Raw genomic sequence first — 20,688 nt, 5'->3', positions numbered from 1 at the left:
TAATCCAAAAATCACATTCTACAAAAATTACATTTTTGCCACCTAACTTTTACAAAATTACAATTTTTCCCCAAGGCTCGGAAATTTAATTTCAGCCCTTATTCTTATGTTTAATGACCTACTGATCATTTTTCTCTTCTATGGCAACATCAAATTCTCACTCTAACACATAGTTATGCACAATAGATATTTTTATCGATTATGCCGTTTTGCTCGTTTTCATTAAAAATCGCTTAGAAAAGATCGTTCCCCTAACTTCAAACATTCATATTCTACCATCAAACAAAAAAATACATGCCTATCATTCATGGGTAAATTTTTAAACATAAACTTAATTCGAACTAATGGTAGAAATAAGTAAACCGAGCTACGAGGATTTTAAAAATGTGAAGAACATTAAAAACGGGGCTTGAATTCACTTACTATGAAGCTTGAAAGTTGAAGAAACCCTAGCTATGGAGGAGAGAAATTTTCAGCAGCAACTAATGAAGATGATAACCAATTTTGTGTTATTTTTCCCATTTTATTTCATTTAATATACAAATGACCAAAATGCCCTTACTACTAAACTTTCAAAAAATTCCCTCAATGTCCAACTTTTGTCCATAACTTAAGAATGGGTCAAATTGCTATTTAAGACCTCCTAATTAATATCCCAAAGCAATTTCATACTAAAAACTTCTAAAACACGAGTTTTACAATTTATTCGATTTAGTCCCAATTCTCAACTTAAGCGCGAAATGCACAGAATTTCATCACGAAATTTTCATGAAATCATGAAATCATATCATAAACCCCAAAATAATTATAAAACAATTATTTCTATCTCGAATTTGTGGTCACGAAACCACTATTCCGATTAGGCCCTAATTCGGGTTGTCACATAACTCCTCGCCCTATCGCCCAAAGATGAACGGGGCTGTTGAAGCAGCCAATAAAAATATTAAGAGGATCATTGGGAAAATGACTGAGACGTTTAAAGATTGGCACGAGAGGCTTCCATTTGCTTTGTTTGCATATCGTACATCTGTATGAACATCTACGGGAGCAACTCCTTTCTCTCTGGTTTATGGAATGGAAGCTGTGCTACATATCAAAGTTGAGATCCCTTCTCTACGAATCTTAATGGAATCAAAGTTAGAAGAAGCAGAATGGGTACAAGCTCGATATGATCAGCTGAACCTCATTGAAGAAAAGCGTCTCAGGGCAATTTGTCATGGACAAATGTACCAGAAAAGAATGATCACAGCCCATGACAAGAAGGTACGGCCAAGAGAATTCCATGAAGGAGAACTCGTGCTGAGGAAAATTCCCCCAATACAAAAAGACCTGCGAGGAAAATGGGCACCAAATTGGGAAGGATCATATGTCGTAAAAAAGGCATTCTCAGGAGGAGCTTTGATCCTTACCGAGATGGATGGGAAAGAGTTGTCAAATCCAGTGAACTCAGATGCTGTGAAGAAATATTATGCTTAAGATGAAAACCCGAAAAGGGCGTCTTAAAAAAAAAAGGATCAAGGCAAAAACCTGAAAAGGGCGTCTTGATTAGTACAAAAAGATTAGGATGAAAACCCGAGAGGGCGTCCTAATGAAACAAACCTGGCGGTCGAACGATAGGTCAAGCAGTGAGGCTACAGTATTTGAAGCATTTCTGAAAGCTCGAAATCTTCTACGCAAGAAGCCGCGCTCGAAAAGATTTTTGATTGAGGAACGAGGAAGAGTTCATGTGTTGAATATCTAGAGCATTTGTATCCGTTGAATACGATCCTTTCTTTCTTTTTGACATTTTTTACTCTCATTGGTTAACTTGCTTTGTTTGCCACATTTGAAATAGATGAATATGAAATATCATTTTTGTCCCTATCTGACCTTTTTCATGCATCTTATTATATGTTTATTTACATGATAAATGGTGAAATGACATACTCTAAACAAAAGAAATGTTAAGCATTACCTGGATGAAAATTTGATAAGCACAAGAGTCTCAAAGTAAGAACAAAGTTTAATCGGGGGCAGAAGAGTGATATCTGAGAAATGTCGATTACTCGTGAAGCTTGAAGACAGGTATAAGGCCTGAAGAGAAAGTCGAGAATCAAAGCAATGAACACAGATCCTCAACAATCGTGGCTAAATGGACATCCGACAAACATGCTTAAGGAGCGCTGCATAATCATGTAGGCATAAAAGCATTTAAGACAAACATGTGCATATCATGATAACATCATACATGGCATATACATGTACCCCAGCAGAGCAAGAAATCTTGAATGAGAGTCACACTGAATCAAAGCAAAAGACACCCGAGTTCTACCAAAGGACAGGTTTTGGTATTTTGATGTTTTTAATTCATGCTTTTCAAGGGAAATCAACTCATATTGCGAGAGATGAGTTGAGCCTCAAGACACATTGAGGTATTTTTAATTTTTGTTTTCAAAATCAACTCATATTGCGAGAAGTGAATTGAGCCTCGGGGCACGCTGAGGTATTTTTAGTTTATGTTTTAAATTGACTCATATTAAGAGAGGTGAGTTAAGCCTTTTAATTTTGTTTTCAAAATCAACTCATATTGCTAGAGGTGAGTTGAGCCTCGAGGGCACTGTTGAGGTATTTTCAATTTTGTGTTTTAATTTCAACTCATATTAAGAGAGGTGAGTTGAACCTTTAATTTCTACTTTTTCAAAATCAGCTCATATTGCGAGAGGTGAGTTGAACCTCGAGTCACTGTTGAGGTATTTTCAATTTATGTTTTCAATTTACGTTGTTCAAGAATCAACTCATATTGCGAGAAGTGGGTTGAACCTTTTAATTTCTACCTTTTCAAAATCAGCTCATATTGCGAGAGGTGAGTTGAGCCTCAGGTCATGCTAAGGTATTTTCAATTTCTGTTTTCAATTTATGTTGTTCAAGAATCAACTCATATTGCGAGAGGTGGGTTAACCTTTTAATTTCTACTTTTTCAAAATCAGCTCATATTGCGAGAGGAGAGTTGAGCCTCGGTTCACATGCTGAGGTATTTTCAATTTCTGTCTTTCAAAAAAAAAAAATTCAACTCATATTGCGAGAAATGAGTTGAGCCTCAAGACACGTTGAGGTAATTTCAATTTCTGTTTCCAAAATTCAACTCATATTGCGAGAAATGAGTTGAGCCTCAAGACACGTTGAGGTAATTTCAATTTCTGTTCAAAATGAGTTGAGCCTCAAGACACGCTGAGGTAATTTCAATTTCTGTTTTCAAAATTCAACTCATATTGCGAGAGGTGAGTTGAGCCTCGGGACACGCTGAGGTAATTTCAATTTCTGTTTTCAAAATTCAACTCATATTGCGAGAAATGAGTTGAGCCTCAAGACACGTTGAGGTATTTTCAATTTTTGTTTTCAAAACAAAAAAAAATCAACTCATATTGTGAGAGGTGAGTTGAGCTTCAGATCACACACTGTGGTATTTTTTTAAATTTATATTGCGAAAGGTGAGTTGAGCTTGTAATTTCTGCGAGAGGTGAGTTGAGCCTCGAGTCACATGTCGAGGTATTTTCAAAATCTGCTTTTCAAGATAAGTTTCAAAAATCAACTCATATTGTGAGAGGATCACATGTCGAGAAGAGAATAAAGATTGAAGCTGATTGAAGACGTCAGATTCTGTCTCCTTAAAGTTGCAGTGGAGTTGATTGAGGGCATCAGATCTTGCCTTTCTGAAGTCGCAGAAGAAAAGACCACAAACCTTATCTCACTGAAGCAATAGAAGAGCATATTGAAGTTGTAGATCTTATCTTTCTGAAGTTACAGTGAAGCGGATCGAAGCCACAAATCTCATATCCTTGAAGTTACATTGGAACAGATTGAAGCTACAAGGCATATCTCCGAATTTGCGATGGATTGAACCAAAGCTACAAGATGCGGTGGTGAAAAGGGACTAACTAAACAAGAAGAGTTCCAAAGCAAGTCAAGACCTAGCAAGACCGGGCAAGTTTGGTCTTCCTTGAAAGTCTTTGCTCTATTATCGTTGCACGACAATGAGCAAAGAGGGGCAGCTGTAGAAGCCCAAATTGCCCGGGCCCGATTTCATCAAAACCCAACCAAACCTCTAAACCCACTAAAACCCTTAACTCATGACCCATTTACATCTACCCAAACCCATTACAAAACCTAAACATTAAACCCAATTCAAAAGCCCATTAAGCCCCTCCAAAAAACCAAACCCAAGAAAAAAAAAAAGAAAGAAAAACCTACCCCAAAAAAACCTAACCCCAAAAAAAAAAGAAGAAAAAAGAAAAACCTAACAAAAAAAAAAAGATAAAAAAACCTAGCCACCTAACCACTTTCCCATTTGCCCCATTTTTCCTCCCATTGTCTACCACCACCACCTACAAAATAGAAAAAAAAATAGAAAATCATGTAAAAGATGACTATAAAAAGCCATTCAAAAATCATGTAAAGAAAGAGGAGGGATTTTGAAAAGATTGAAAAAAAAAAGAGGAGACAAACACAAAAATCCCTTCAAATTTTGAACACAAAAGAAACATCAATAAAAGGTTGCATTTTTCTTTTTTCCTCTTCTTTGAATCTTTTTCTTTCTTTTTTGTGTTATTTTTTCTTTCTTTATATATACATATATTGTTAAAAAATTACCTTTTTCCGCCACTGTAGTGCGTGTTTATGCTGACAACAATGACACGAACGATCGACCGATGACCGCCCCCTTGGCCGGATTTCCTTTCCCCCTCCTTCTCTCTTCTTTCCCCTTTTTTAGGTATTTTATATATATTATGTATATATTTTTAATGCCATTAGTTATATATTTCTTATGTATATATTCTTAAATACTATATATATATATATATATATATATATATATATTTTTTTTTTTAAATACCATATTGTGTATATATTATTATTACAAATTATTACTATTGCTAGTATTATTATAACTATTATTATATTAATGTATATTTTATGTACATATGTATATATATATATATACATATATATATATTTGTACATATCATTATTTTATATTATTGTTGTATATTTTTATGTATATATTTTTTTATGTACGTTTTCTAATATTTTCTTTTATTGTAGATATTATTATTATTATTATTATTACATACTTTTATTATATGCATATATATATATATGTATTTTTATGTACATATTATTATTTTATATTATTATTACCAAATATATCATTTTTCCTATTTTATTATTAGTACATGATTTGTTTTTATTTTGTAAATATCATTATTATTGTTATTCTAATATTCTAGTATTCCATGTTAATATTTTTCATTAATGATATCATTTTTTTTTCGTCCTTTATCTATTTTTAATTTCTCACTTTAGGAATATTTTTCTCATGTTTTAATTAATTTCAAAAATAAGGCAATGTACCGATTTAATATTAAGCTATCGATTTCATCGCTATGTTGGGTGAAATTAAACGGCTTGTGTTAAAAAGCAGGACACCCTTTCTAAAAAATCGAAAACTAAAATTCTCATTTTCAATCGGATCACGATTAAATATTATATTGAACTCGTATTTTTGAAAATCAAGTCAACACATGTTTATGAGATACCAATTTTGGGCGTCGCGAGGGTGGTAATACCTTCCTCGCGCGTAACTGACTCCCGAACCCCAATTTTTCTCTGGACTTTTGACGTAGATCTAAATTCGGCCCTCATTTTTGTACAATAATAAGTTTTCTTTTTCTAAAAAAGGATGGTTTATTAGGTGTCCGGTCACACCTAGAAAAAAAGATCGGTGGCGACTCCCTTTGTTAATAAAATCGAAAGTTGGTTTTCAAGTGTTTAATAAATCGCCACATTTAGCGACCCCAAACCAAAACGAATTTTTTACGTCGCTACAAGTAATAGAAGCCGTAGTCAAGTTTTAGGATAAATATAAGCTATACATTAATTTTAATTTAATATGCAATTTGATATATAAATTTTGATTTTGTGTAATTATACACGTTAAACTTTGATTTTGGTTCAAATGTGTGCATAAAATTTTTAATTTAATTCAATTATCGCATTTCAAACAATTATTATATCGATTTATTTTGATATTAGATAAATATAACTATTGTGCCTGTAATATGTAAACATGAAATTGTGTTATATCGATAATAATATTAGGAATTTGTGAGAATTAAATCAAATCAAAATGTCATGTATAAAATTGCACAAATTTAAAATTTATATATAGCATTGTACATATTAAACTAAAAATTCTTATAAAATTTTAAGATTTATCCCTTAGATTTTTTATTATTTCAAAACTAAGTTACCATCCCTTTTCCAATTTATACTAGTGTGATCGTTCTCATTTACACTTCACGTTGGATTAAATATATATATTGCTAATTATTGAGTAAAATTAAAGTTTGCAAAATGCTATAAATTCTTGTACTATTCATATATTTGGTGTTTAGTCTTCATACTTTTATTTTTAGAAATTTAGTCCTCTATTTTTGAGTTTTAAAACGAGATTTATTTGTTAATATTGTTAAAATTCATTTGTTAAAGTTGTTGGAGTGACAATTGAAACTAAAAAAGAAATGCTCACTGGGTGTTCATATAAGAAATGACATTGTAATAAACCTAAATTGAATAGAGCATTTTAACAGTATTAACAATTCTTAAAAACTCATACCAACATTTTAATTGAAATAAAATATTTAGACTAATTAATAACATTATAAGAGTTGAAATATTAAATTATTTTAAAATTAAAGTATAAAATTTAAATCTTAAATTTGAGTGAAATATAAGAATAAAAATTGAGAATTAACTACTCTTATATAATCTATAATGTTAAAAAAGAAAATTGGTGGTAAGGACTTCCTTGGATGTATAATAGAATGAAATGTGCACTCCTTTTTTTAAAGTTTTAATGAGACCCACTAATCTAGTGGATGTCCATCACGAAGACTTGGAAAAGTCTTATTTCCTGAATTTTTTCTTAAATACATGTCTAAGTCAAGTGGTATAATTTGAAAATTATATTAAATAACCACGTACAAAGCATTGATAGGACTTTAAGCTTTAAGGTCCACATTGTTTAATATGGCTGGACCTGTTTAAATCAAACTTTATCTTGGAGAAGCCATTGGTCATTTAACACTAGGTAGTGGCAGACATAAAGGAAATAACCCCAAACTTAGTGCTTTTTTTTTTTTTATCTTTTATTTAAAAAATTAAATAAAGTGAGAAACACAAGACCCATTGTAGTTACAGAGGAGGGATGGTATAAAATTATAATTCAATATTGTCTTTTATCTTTTTTCAATATTTTCAGTTTTTTTATTGTTATTTTCTCATTAAAAAGAATAGAGATAATGTGGAATCACAATTTTATACCATCCTTTCTCTCTATGCAGTGTGAAAAAAAATAGAATGTCGGTAATAACAATATATTGCAAAGAAAAGAGAAATAAAATAAATAACAAACAGATTTTAAGTAGAAACACTTTCGGGAAAAAACTACGGGCAAATGAGAAGAAAATTCACTCAATTTTTTTTTTAAATACAAGAGGATTAGACTATGTCTATTTATAGGCTTGTAAAGCCATATTCAAATAGGAGTGTAGTAAGATTGAAACACCTTATTCTAATCAATATAAAATAGATGGTGTTTAATAAGGTTTAAAAAAACCTTATTCTAAAATAAAATAAAAGAAGTGTAGTTCTATATGGATTTTACTTTTATTTTATTTTACCACTATATTTTATTTAAATAAGGATTCGGGTTACTTAATTCTAACAATCTCTACCTTGACACAAATTCTCAATGAACAAGTTCTTCATCGCGAGCTCTCAACAAACAAGTTCTCTACCTCTTCCATAAAACCCCTTAAGGGTTTAACTTCAACAATGAACACCAACTAAGTCTAAGCAATGCTCAAACTTGGTTATAGGAAGTGACTTAGTCATCATATCTGCAGGATTTTCATGAGTACTAATTTTGCTCACAACAATATCACCACGAGCAATAATATTATGAACAAAATGACACCGAACATCAATGTGTTTTGTTCTCTCATGAAACATTTGATCTTTTGTAAGAAAGATTGCACTCTGACTGTCACAAAATACTGTACTAATTTGAAGGTCTTCATTGAGTTCACTAAAGAGTCTCTTCAACCAAATAGCTTCTTTACAAGCCTTAGTAATCACCATGTACTCAGCTTTAGTGGTAGACAACGCGACTGTAGTTTGCAAAGTGGCTTTCCAACTGATTGCACAACCTCTGATTGTAAAGACATAACCTGTAAGAGATCTTCTTCTATCAGGGTCTCCAGAAAAATCAACATCAACATACCCAATGACTCCATATTTAGTTCTTCCAAACTATAAGCAAACATCAGCAGTACCTTGTAAGTATCTTAAAATCCACTGAACTGCTTTCCAATGTTCTTTACTGGGATTCATAACTGCACTGAATGCATATGATAAATCTGAATGTGAACAAACCATAGCATACATGAGAGATCCCACTGCAAAAAGTATGGAACATGTGACATGTACTCAATCTCATTATCTGATTGCGGAGACAAAGCCGATGAAAGTTTGAAATGGGCTGCTAAAGGAGTACTAACAGGCTTAGCACTCTGCATATTGAACTTGCTAAGAACTTTTTCAATGTACCCCTTCTGACTTAGGTACAATTTACTTGCTTTTCTATCTCTGAGAATCTCCATGCCAAGTATCTTCTTTGCTGGTCCCAAATCTTTCATCTCAAATTCTTTACTTAGTTGGGCTTTGACCTTTCTTATCTCTCCTTTATATTTTGCTGCTATCAATATGTCATCAACATAAAGAAGTAGATATACAAAAGAACTATCACTATTTTTCTTAAAGTAAACACAACTGTCAAAACTACTTCTTTTGAAATCATGAGATGTCATAAAGGAATCAAACCTCTTGTATAATTGTCTTGGTGACTGTTTCAAACCGTAAAGGGACTTTTTCAGCAATCAAACATAATCCTCTTTTTTTGAGACTGTAAAACCCTCTGGTTGTTGCATATAAATATCCTCCTCAAGTTCTCCATGCAAAAATACAGTTTTTACATCTAATTGCTCAAGCTCCAAATCATGCATGGCCATAATACCAAGCAAAGCTCAAATTGAACTATGCTTCACAACTGGGGAGAACACATCTATGAAGTCCGCTCCTGGAATTTGATTGTAACCCTTTGTAACAAGCCTTGCTTTATATTTGGGTTCTTCAACTCCTGAAGTCCCTTCTTTCTTTTCAAACACCCATTTACAACGAACAACCTTTTTACTTTTAGGAAGTTTCACAATATCCCATGTTCTGTTTTTGTGGAGTTATTCCATCTCCTCTTACATAGCAAACATCCACTTTTCTGAGTCTTCACAGCTATCCACCTTAGAATAATTAGATGGCTCTTAGTTTGCATTTATATCTTCAGACACATTTAAAGCATAAGCAACTAGATCAGCCTTGGCATACTTCTTTGGAGGTTTAATTTCTCTTCTAGTTCTATTTTTGGCGATAGAGTATTGTGGTGAAGAAGTAACTCTATTTTCAATTTTTGTATTAGCTTGAGGAGTCGACTTTGTTGTAGATTCTGTATTAAACTGATGCTCCAAATACTTTTGATTTTATTTATTGGAAGAGTCTTTAAGAGATAAGTTAGGTAGCATAGCAGTTTCATAAAAAAAACAACATCTCTGCTAATCACAACTTTTCTATTTTCAGGATACCATAACTTATACCCTTTTACACCAGCTTTATAACCAATAAAAACACATTTAATGGATCTCAGTTCCAATTTTCCATTATCAACATGAGTATACGTAGGACACCCAAAGATCTTTAAATCAGAATAGTCAGCAGGATAATGAGACCATACCTCTTGTGGAGTCTTTTTCTTAATGGCAACGGATGAAGATCGGTTGATAAAAAAAATACAGTAGAGGCTGCTTCGGCCCAAAACGAATTTGGTAAGTTGGCATCTGACAACATACATCAAACCTTCTCCACGATCGTTTTGTTCATTCGTTTTGTAACGCCGTTTTGCTGTGGAGTATGACGAACTGTCAAGTGTTTCACGATCTTTTCTAACTTGCACAGTTTATTAAACTCATTAGAACAGAACTCTAAGCCATTACCTGTGCGGAGGTATTTTATTTGTTTTCCCGTCTGGTTTTCAATCATAGTTTTCCAAGACTTAAATGTAGAAAACACGTCGCTTTTCTACATCAAGAAGAACGCCCAAACTTTTCTAGAAAAATCATCAATAAAAGTTAGCATATAATTAGCTTCACCTCTCAAATACACTATGGATGGGCTCCACAGATTAGAATGAATACACTCCAATGTTCCCTTTGTGTTATGGATTCCTCTAGTGAATCGAACTCTCTTTTGCTTCCCAAAAATACAGTGCTCACAAAACTTCAGTTTGAAAATTCCTTGCCCATCAAGAAGTCCTCTTTTGCTTAATTCTGCCATTCCATTCTCACTCATATGCCCTAGGTGCATATGCTAAAGTTTAGTAATATCATCATTTGACAAGGAAGAGGAAGTGACAATTGCATCACTAGTACAAGTAGAACCCTACAAAACATATAACTTGGCAGTCTTTCTCTGCCCTTTCATCACAACACGGGAACCTTTGAAAATCTTTAAAACCCCACTTTCAGCTATGTATCTGTACCCTTTTAGATCAAGAGTACCCAACGAAATTAAATTTTTCTTCAATTCTGGAACATGTCGTATGTCATTAAGTGTTCTGACAACTCCATTAAACATATTAACTTTAATTGTTCCAACACCTGTGATTTTACACGAAACATTATTTCCCATCAAAACAACACCTTCAAACACTGTTTCGTAATTTGTAAACCAATCCCGATTGAGACTCATGTAGAAGGTGCAGCCTGAATCAAGTATCCACTCCTCACTCACTTTAGAATTGTTGACAGAAGCAACTATAAGTTCACCGTCATTGTAGTCTTCTACAACATCAGCTTCACCAGAATTTTCTGGTTGTTTTCCCTTTTGATTCGTAACCTCTCTTTTAATCTTGTTCTGTAGCTTATAGCACTCAGATTTAATGTGCCTTTTCTTCTTGTAGAAGTTACAAGTTTTACCTCTATTTGAAGACTTCGATCTACCCTTAGATTTACCGCGAGGATTCCGTTCCTGTGTCCTTCCACGATCATCATCAGTATTCCGATCTTGTCTCTCATGAATAATGAGACCCTCTTTCTAAGAGTCGAGTTTAACCACATGATGCTTCATCTTATCATACGGGGTCAAAGAATCATAAACCTTATCAACTGTGAGAGACTTTGGGCTATATAAAATCATGTCTCTAAAGGTTGAATAAGACAGGGGCAACGAACAAAGTAGAATCAACCCTATATCTTCCTTATCATACTAAACCTCCATGCCTCCAAGTTTGAGAGAATTTCTTTAAACATTGTTAAGTGTTCGTGTACAGACGCACCTTCCTCCAAATAATGAGCATAAAGACGTTGCTTCATATGCAACTTGCTTGTTAGAGTTTTCGACATACATATTTGTTCCAGCCTCTTCTATAATGCAACGATGGTATTCTCCTTCATCACATCCTGTAAAATTTTGTTGCACAAATGCAGATGTAATTGCGTTAATGCCTTTCGATCCTTATGCTTCTTCTCTTCATCTGTTAATGTCAAAGGCATCTTATCTATCCCTAGCAGGGCATCCTTGTACCACCCCTAACCGTATCCGTTGCCGGAATAAGGTTAAAGGAGTTACTAGACATATCGAAACATTCACATATACTTAAGCATTACATAATCAAAACATATAATAATCATACACAATTGTCTCTCATATAGGTCTACGAGACCTTAAACATGCTTCAGAAAGGGGTGGGGACTAAACCGAGCCTATACAAAAATTTTCGAAACTTAAACATTTTTCAAAGTTATAAAGGCCACACGCCCTTGTGAGTAGGCCGTGTGCCTCACACTGCATTAGACACGTCCGTGTGTCTAGGCCGTGGCAAAACAGAGCATATATACTGACTCATCCACACTGCCACATGACACGCCCATGTGCCTTGGCCATGCTCGAGACTGACTTGGGACACACGGCTAGCCATACGCCCGTGTGCCTTGGCCATTCCCGAGACTGACTTTAAATTGTAGGACTACCCTAGGAGACACACGAAAGTGTAACATGACCATGTGTCATACACGACTGAGACACACATACATGTCCCTACCCGTGTGGACAAAAATAGGCCATTTGAAAAGCCAATTTACCACCCATTTTGAGTCATACCTACAAGCATATAACTAAGCATATTTCATACTAATTTCCAACCAATTCATACACGAAAACATACACCATTCATGCCATATCATAAACAACCAAATCCATACTTATAACCATACCAAAATCATGCCAGATCATCATTCAAAGTCATACCATGAACTTACCAATTCTTCAAATAAACACTTATCATAAACTTATCAAATTGACCATTACTATAGACCATTCAAAAACATATTACATTGGCAATATTGCATCACATAATTCATACCAAAAACTCATTCATATACACAACAAAAACCAAGCCATATCACATGGCTAGATATACACATTACAAAACATAATCACATACTTCTAACCTATACATGCCATACTCCAATATTTACACTTTCAAAATGTACCAAAATAGAGTTTGATAGTGTGGTGATAATCCTCGACGATCCCCAAACTCCCAATAGCTTTGATATCTATAAAACAATTGAAAAACACATAGAGTTAGCTTTCAAAAGCTTAGTAATCCATATACAAATAAACTTATCATTCAAAACATGAAAGCATCATCAAATTACATATACTCCATGACTAAATTCTATCTCAAACCACATAGTTCATATGCATTTCACATATTGCCAATTCATTTACATATATAACATATTTTCTCATACTTATAACACATATCATCACTTGTACATATACTTACCTTTTATTCTCAAATATAGTATACATTTCGAACGTACTTGAATCGGATACACATTTTATATAATCATTCATTTCTTGGAATGCCCGTTGAACCGTTCAGAATCATAAGGATACGCAGATAACTCAGAAAGCTCGTACAATGCCAACTTCCTAGATGTGGTTTTACATGTAATCAAATATCGATGCCACTGTCCCAGATAGGGTCTTACACAAAATCAAATACGATGCCAATGTTCCAGACATGGTCTTACACATAAATCATAAGTCGATGCCAACGTCCTAGATGTGGTCTTACACGAAAACACATATCAGATCCTATGTCATGACATACGTATCCTAACTATTCCTATAGTTCATACGGGGCTTTTCAGACGTCAAAACTTTGTCGATGCTTCCTCGGATATTACATATTGAGTTCTTATATAACCACTCATCACAATTCAATGTCATATAAACATAAGTAAATCAACTTAAACACGTTTATTTGTATATTAACTTACCTTGTATGGATTTGAAAGAACAGAGTCGACTATTTAACAACTTTCGACTTTCTCCTGTTTAATTCCATTTTCTTTGTTTCTTGATCTATATAAATTCAAATTTAATCACTAATTCATTCAAATTAATCTACAAACACACATTTAAGGCAATTTACAAATTAGCCCTCACATTTTCACATTTTAACACTTTAGTCCTTAATTCACAAAATCACAAAATACACACAATTTTCATGTAACCATGTTAGGTCGAATTCTCATAGTATTCATATAAGTCCATATGTTCCATTTATTTCATATTTTAGTCCCTCAAAATCTCCTTTGTCTAAATTACTCAAATTCATCAAAAATTCAAAGACAAAACTTAGTAATCTAACATATATCTTCCATTTACTAATATCAAACTTCATAAAACTCACATTATCAACAATGACACATCTTAAAATCATAATCACTTTTAGAAATTGAGGGATGGGCTTGATAGAATACAAAGCAACGATCACAAAAACGTAGAACTTATAAAAAATGATAAAAAATCATACCTCAATTGGACTTTAACATAGCCGAACCCTAAACTTGAGTCTTCTTTCTTTTTCTTTCCTAATTTCAGCTAACATGGATGATAAATGACTTGATTTTCATGCTTTTATTTATTTTAATTAACATTAATATACATTTTACCATTTTACCATTGAATTAAAACATTAATAAACCATTATATTAAGGCCATTAATGCCCACTCATATGTTAAATGGTAAAATAACAACTTAAAGACCTCTAAATTATAAAGACATAGCGAATAGGCACTTTAGCAAATAGAACACATCTTTTACATTTTATGCAATTAGGTCCTTTTATCAAATTAAGCATACAAACGATTAAATTTTCATACGAAATTTTCACACATACTAATTCACATATAAATAGCAAAAAAAATATATTTAAAATATTTTTTGACTCGAATCTATGGTCCCGAAACCACTATTTTGGCTAGGGTCTAAACTGGGCTGTTACAATCATCCAGATCCATCTGCGCAAGAACTGCTTGCATCTTAATCTGCCACAACACAAATCTGGTGTTGCGGTCCAACAACAGAATTTCATACTTTAAAGACTCTATTACCATGATCGAGATGAACAATTCGGAAGCTCGGATACCAATTTGATAAAAAATAGAATGTCGGTAATGACAATATATCGCAAAGAAAATAGAAATAAAATAAAGAACACACAGATTTTACGTGGAAACCATTTTGAGAAAAAAACCACGGGCAGAGGAGAAGAAAATTCATTATGTCGAATTTGAATTTTTTTTTAAATACAAGAGGAATAAACTATGTCTATTTATAGGCTTGTAGAGCCATATTCTAATAGGAGTGTAGTAAGATTGAAACACCTTCTTCTAATCAATATAAAATAGATGGAGTTTAGTAGTGTTTAAAAAAACCTTATCATAAAATAAAATAAAAAAAGTGTAGTTCTATATGAATTTTACTTTTATTTTATTTTACCACTGTATTTTATTTAAATAAGGATTCGGGTCACTTAATTCTAACATGCAGTTACATTAACTTGTTAAGTAATTTTCCTCCCATTAAAATCCAAATTCCAACAAATAATTAATATTAGTTTTTTATACACTACAAGGCTTTTAAACCTTGAATCGCAATATCTCTTAACCACTTCTTTTTTTGTGTTGTTGCACAAAAAATAATTAAACAAAACTTCTCACGTTTAATATGGATCTTAGAAAGCTTCAAAACCATGTTGCCTTTCATGTTACTGTCCCTTAGAAAAAAGGTTTTCACACTTCATTGACCACAAATACCATACATTAGAAGTCTTACATACAGTTCTTTCTTTATTTTTATTTTTTTTGCCACCAAACCTTTCTACTCCCTTCCTTAATTTCCCTATTTGTGTCTAAACAACCTCCAAAACCATAACCACTTCTGACATGGGATTTACAGAGTATTATGTCAACATTTTTGTTTCTCTTGTGCTGTTTGCTTTTCTTGGATTGATCCTAAGTTTGTTTCATGAGTTGGTGGTGAAGCCAATGAAGCTCCAAGCAATATCACTCAAGCAAGGCATCAAAGGACCTCCTCTGAGTTTGCTAATCAAAAACATAAGAGAGATAAAGAAGGCACAATCCAGCATTGTTAAGGTTCCTAGCACGCACCCCCTGCCACTCACAACTGCGGTGCTATACTCTTTCCATTCTTTGAGCAATGGAGGAAACAATATGGTATGTATAATAATGTATTGCATACCTCTTAATCCAATGCGTGTCGGTGTCTGTAATGAGATTTAGGAGTATTAATTTACCAAAATAGTTATCACTGATAGTGATGGAGTAATTTCATTAAATTTCAGGTCAAGTATTTGTGTTTTCTCTTGGTACTACTCAAACATTACTCGTGAATCAACTTGATGCTGTGAAAGAGATTACTACATGCACGTCCTTAGCCTTAGGGAAGCCTTCCTATCAACAAAAGGATCGTGGTCCTTTGTTTGGTTGAGGAATTCTAACTTCAAATGGGGCAATATGGGCTCATTAGAGAAAAATTCTTGCTCCCGAATTATACATGGACAAGGTTAGGGTATAAATATATATTAACATATGATTCACTATATATATCAAAATGATTATGATTACAGATCTACATACAATACTAGGTGTATATAAACATTAATACATAGAGAAAACCTCTTGTAGGGAATGATGATGTTGAGAAGGGAAAACAGTTAGTTGGGTAGTTAAAGTAAGTTTGTGTAAGTTAGTTTGTTAGCAGAGTTTATAAATGTAGAATGTACTATCAGTTTTACAATACATGAATGAATTCTTAATCATTTTTAACATGGTATCAGAGCCATGAAAATCTTTGTTTACTGGTGGTTCATAATCACTGTTCATAATCGTCGATGTTCCTTGAGTCGCTCATGATTTGGCAGAATTGAACTGTTTTCAGGTTTTTCAGTTTACTTTGTTTTGCCACTTGTTTTGGCCTTTATCGACTAGTTGGTAAGTTTTTTTAGTTGGGTCATATTAGCCCAAGGCTGGCTATTGGGTGGTTTCTTGGTCATCATTCTAGGGCAATCTTCAATTGCTACTTTCTGGCTTTAATCAATGTTTCTCTTGAAGCTCCAACTTTGGGGATTTTGCGTCATGGGTACTGAATCATCCATTGATTTCAATCACACGCTTTACTTACGTCCTTCTGATACTCTAGGTACGCTATTAGTTTCGCACCAATTGACTGGAGTTGAAAACTATAATGTTTAGAGCCGGACCATGAAAATTGTGTTGCTGGCTAAAAATAAATTAGGATTGGTGGATGGTTCTTGTTCTAAGGAGTCGCTTCTGTAACAACCTGATTTAGATCCTAGTTCGAACGGTGGTTTTAGGACCACGAATCCGAGTCAAAAAAATTTTTAAAAATTATTTTCTGTGTTTATTTTTTGTGAATTTATGCCTGTGAAATTTTTGTAATTTAATTTGGACATTTGAATGTCTGATTAAGTAAAAGGATTTAATCGCGTAAATTGAAAACTTGATAGTTTATTTTATAAGGACCGAATTGTTAATGGCTTTGTAAGTTGAAGCATTTATGTTGCAAATAACCCTTTAGACTAAGTGATGGCCAAATTTACATTTATTATGCATGTTTTTGTTATTAATTTTAAAAGGTTAAATATGTAAATAGGTAAATAATATATATGATATAATATAACATAATTAAAAGTCATGTTCATATGTTCATATTTTGACTGAAAATAAAAAGAAAGAAAAGAAAAAAAAGCTTTGTGATATTTGGCCATTTCTCAAGGTTGAATCAAGGTTAGTTTGGTTTCAATTTTTCATGATTTTTACGTTTTTGAGATCGTTCCTTCGAGTACTATCTGACCCATGCTTGAATTTTTGATTTTGATGAATATTTTGAGTCATTCCATTGATGATGGATTGTGAATTTTGTTGTTTGATGATGAAATATGAAAGATATGTTTTAGATTAACAAGTTTTGTATTGGAGTTTTTGATGATTTTGAGTAATTAGGACTAAATTGCAAAAATAATAAATTGAGGGACTAAAATGTGAAATAAATGACAAATATGGATTGGTATGAACATTAGGAACATTCGGCCAAACATGGGTATTTTTAAATTTTGCATATTTTTTGTTTTGTGTAATAAGGACTAAATTGTAAAAAGTGTAAACGTTAGGGGTAAAATGGTAATTTGCCCATTTAAGTGTTTTTGGACTAAATTGAATAAAAAAATGTTTGAATGAGCTTAATTTGAATATGTTTAGATCAAGAACTAAGGAAATCAGATTTGGATCAGAAGAAAAAGAAAGTTGTCGACTAGCCGATCCGTACCAGTTTTTCATCGTCCGAGGTAAGTTTATAAGTAAATAAATGTTGTTAAATTTGAATAAATACTAGATTTATATGCTGAATTGAATTGTGTAAAAATATATATACGAAAGCCGAATTTGAATATATTTGGAAGTTATATGTACAAGCTCGATTTGATTAAGTTACAACGACGAAAGCCTCGTTTGAACCATAGGATTCTAATATGTGTTTCTGAGTAAGACCACGTCTGGGACGTTGGCATCGATATATGTGTTTTCATGTAAGACTACGTCTGGGACGTTGGCATCGATTTATGTGGTTACGTGTAAGACCATGTCTGGGACATCGACATTGTATTTGATTCGAGTAAGACCCTATCTCGAACAGTGGCATTGATATGAGATAGCATGTAAGACCACGCCTGGGACGTTGGCATTGTATGATATATGTGATTATCCGAGTATCTTATTCAAATCCGAATGGTTCATCAGGCAAGGATAAGTTGTGTTTGAGAAAGTAAAATGAGCTAAAAGGCCTGGTATGATTTATCTTGTTATCTATGTGAGATAAGGCAAGTAAGTACTTTGAATATTTGTGTTAAATTATGTATGATAGAAATGAAAATATATATATATATATATAAGATTAGTATGTGTATTCGACCTTATGATTAAATAATTTGAATATTAATGAAATGATTCTTCACTATGTGTATATGTGTGACCATGTATATTCAGCCATATAGGTAATAAGCATATGTGAGGTTATATATAATCTTGTGTATTCGGTCAAATATGTGATGTATGTATATGAAGTTAAATATTATTTTTGGTGAGCTTGTGTAAATGTATGGTTTATGGAATGTATAAGTTGAAATAAAGTATAGTATTAACTAAATAAATTAGTTTAGTTTAAAGTTAAGGAGTTAACTATATCGATGAATTGTATATTTGCTTATGACTTACTAAGCTATGATAGCTTACTTTGTGTATTATTTGTTTACTCTATTTTATAGATTTTGGATTCAAGTTATGAGCTCGAGAATCGTCAACAAAGTTCATCACACTATCTACAGCTTCAGTATTTAATTATTTGAACTCAAACTATGGCATGTATAGGTTGGAGTGTGTGTTCAGTAAAGTTGAATTTTTGGAAATATATGCTTATTAGCCATGCAAAAATGGCTTAACTATTTTGCTTGAATTTAGTTTTGGTTTGGATATGATTTAAGTTCATTTTGGCCAATACGCTATGTGCTACGAATAAATATAAATATGTTACCTAAGTATATGTCTTTTAAGTTATGGTTTATAAGTGTGGTATGTATTGATAATGGTTGTGTGAACTTGGTTGTGATCTAAGCATGTTTCGAAAGTAATATGCATTTTATGTATATATGACATGTTTGAGTTATGTTTGATATTGTGATCTTAAGTTGTGAATTAAATAATTAAGTAAGATGTTTGATGTATTATAAATAAAGTAATGATTGGATTTGGTTTACATGATGTAAGTATAAATGATGGTTTTGGTTTATATGCTTCAGCAATGTGAAGTTCTAGGAACGATATTATAATATGTGAAATAGATGTGACATGATTTAGTATTTGTATTTATATAATAAGATGAATTGGCTTGATTTCATGACTGTTTCCTGGAGAATTAGGAACCCAGTGGGAGAGGTGTAATGTTATTGTTTTATCTTGGATATTAAATACGGTCAGCAAAGAGCTTTCGACAGGGATTGTTGTTGCTTCAAGTGTAGCAATAGTATGGAGTGATCTTGGTGAACGATTCCATAAAGTGGATGGTTCAAGAATTTTTTTTTTCTGCATCATGAAATTGCCTCACAGCTTCAAGGTACTGCTTCCATATCTTTGTATTTTACTAAGTTGCGATTGCTTTGGGATGAATATGATGCGATTGTGCCCTCTTTTTCTTGTGGATGTGTCTAATCTAGACAGAGAGTTGCACATGTTTTGCAACAACATTTGTTCTAGTTTCTCATGGGGTTGAATAAGACGTATAATACGGTGCGTAGTCAAATTCTGTTGATGAATCCATTACCGTCTGTCAACAACGCATACCCAATGCTTATGCAAGAAGAGTCCTAGAGACAACATAGCTCCAGTGCTGTTGGGATTGATTCGGTTTCTTTTTCTTCAGTTCAGATGGTACAAAAAAATGATTTACTGGAATTTGTGATCATTTCAAGGTTAAAGGGCATAAAAGAGAGAATTGCTATAGGATAATTGGTTATCCTGTATATTTTAAGTTTACCAAGAAAAAGGCGAACAATGGTTCCGGATCCACAGTGAATTATGCTTCTGCTACTGCTCCTGCACTTGATAATGAAGTGATTGATTCTATTAGTTCTCGTCCACAGGCACCAATATTTACTCAGGGACAATATCATCAAATTTTGAGTTTGTTTAACAAGGAACCTACAGTTGAGGCTACTACCAGTCTAGCAGGTATGATTGATGTTGGTCATAATTGGATTCTGGATACTAGGTATATACTTTCTGATTTTCAATTTTTAGAATCTCCTGTTGCCTGTGCATCGGTTTCACCTTATGTTCGACTCCCAAATGGTTCCTCCATTTCCGCTACTCATGTCGGCATTTGTACCATTTTACCTGGCCTTCAACTTACTAAAGTCCTTTATGTTCCAAATTTTCATTATAATCTTCTTTCTATTTCAAAACTGACTACTGATCTTAATTGTGTTGTCTCATTTTACCCTCATTTTTGCCTTATCCAAGATCTCTCTAGTGAAAAGATGAGAGGGATTGGTAAGGCACACGGTGGTCTTTACATCCTCAATCCAGCCCGACAGG

This window comes from Gossypium arboreum, chromosome 7 (assembly GCF_025698485.1).
Source record: "Gossypium arboreum isolate Shixiya-1 chromosome 7, ASM2569848v2, whole genome shotgun sequence".
Taxonomy (NCBI): Eukaryota; Viridiplantae; Streptophyta; class Magnoliopsida; order Malvales; family Malvaceae; genus Gossypium; species Gossypium arboreum.
This window is presented reverse-complemented; position numbering follows the sequence as displayed.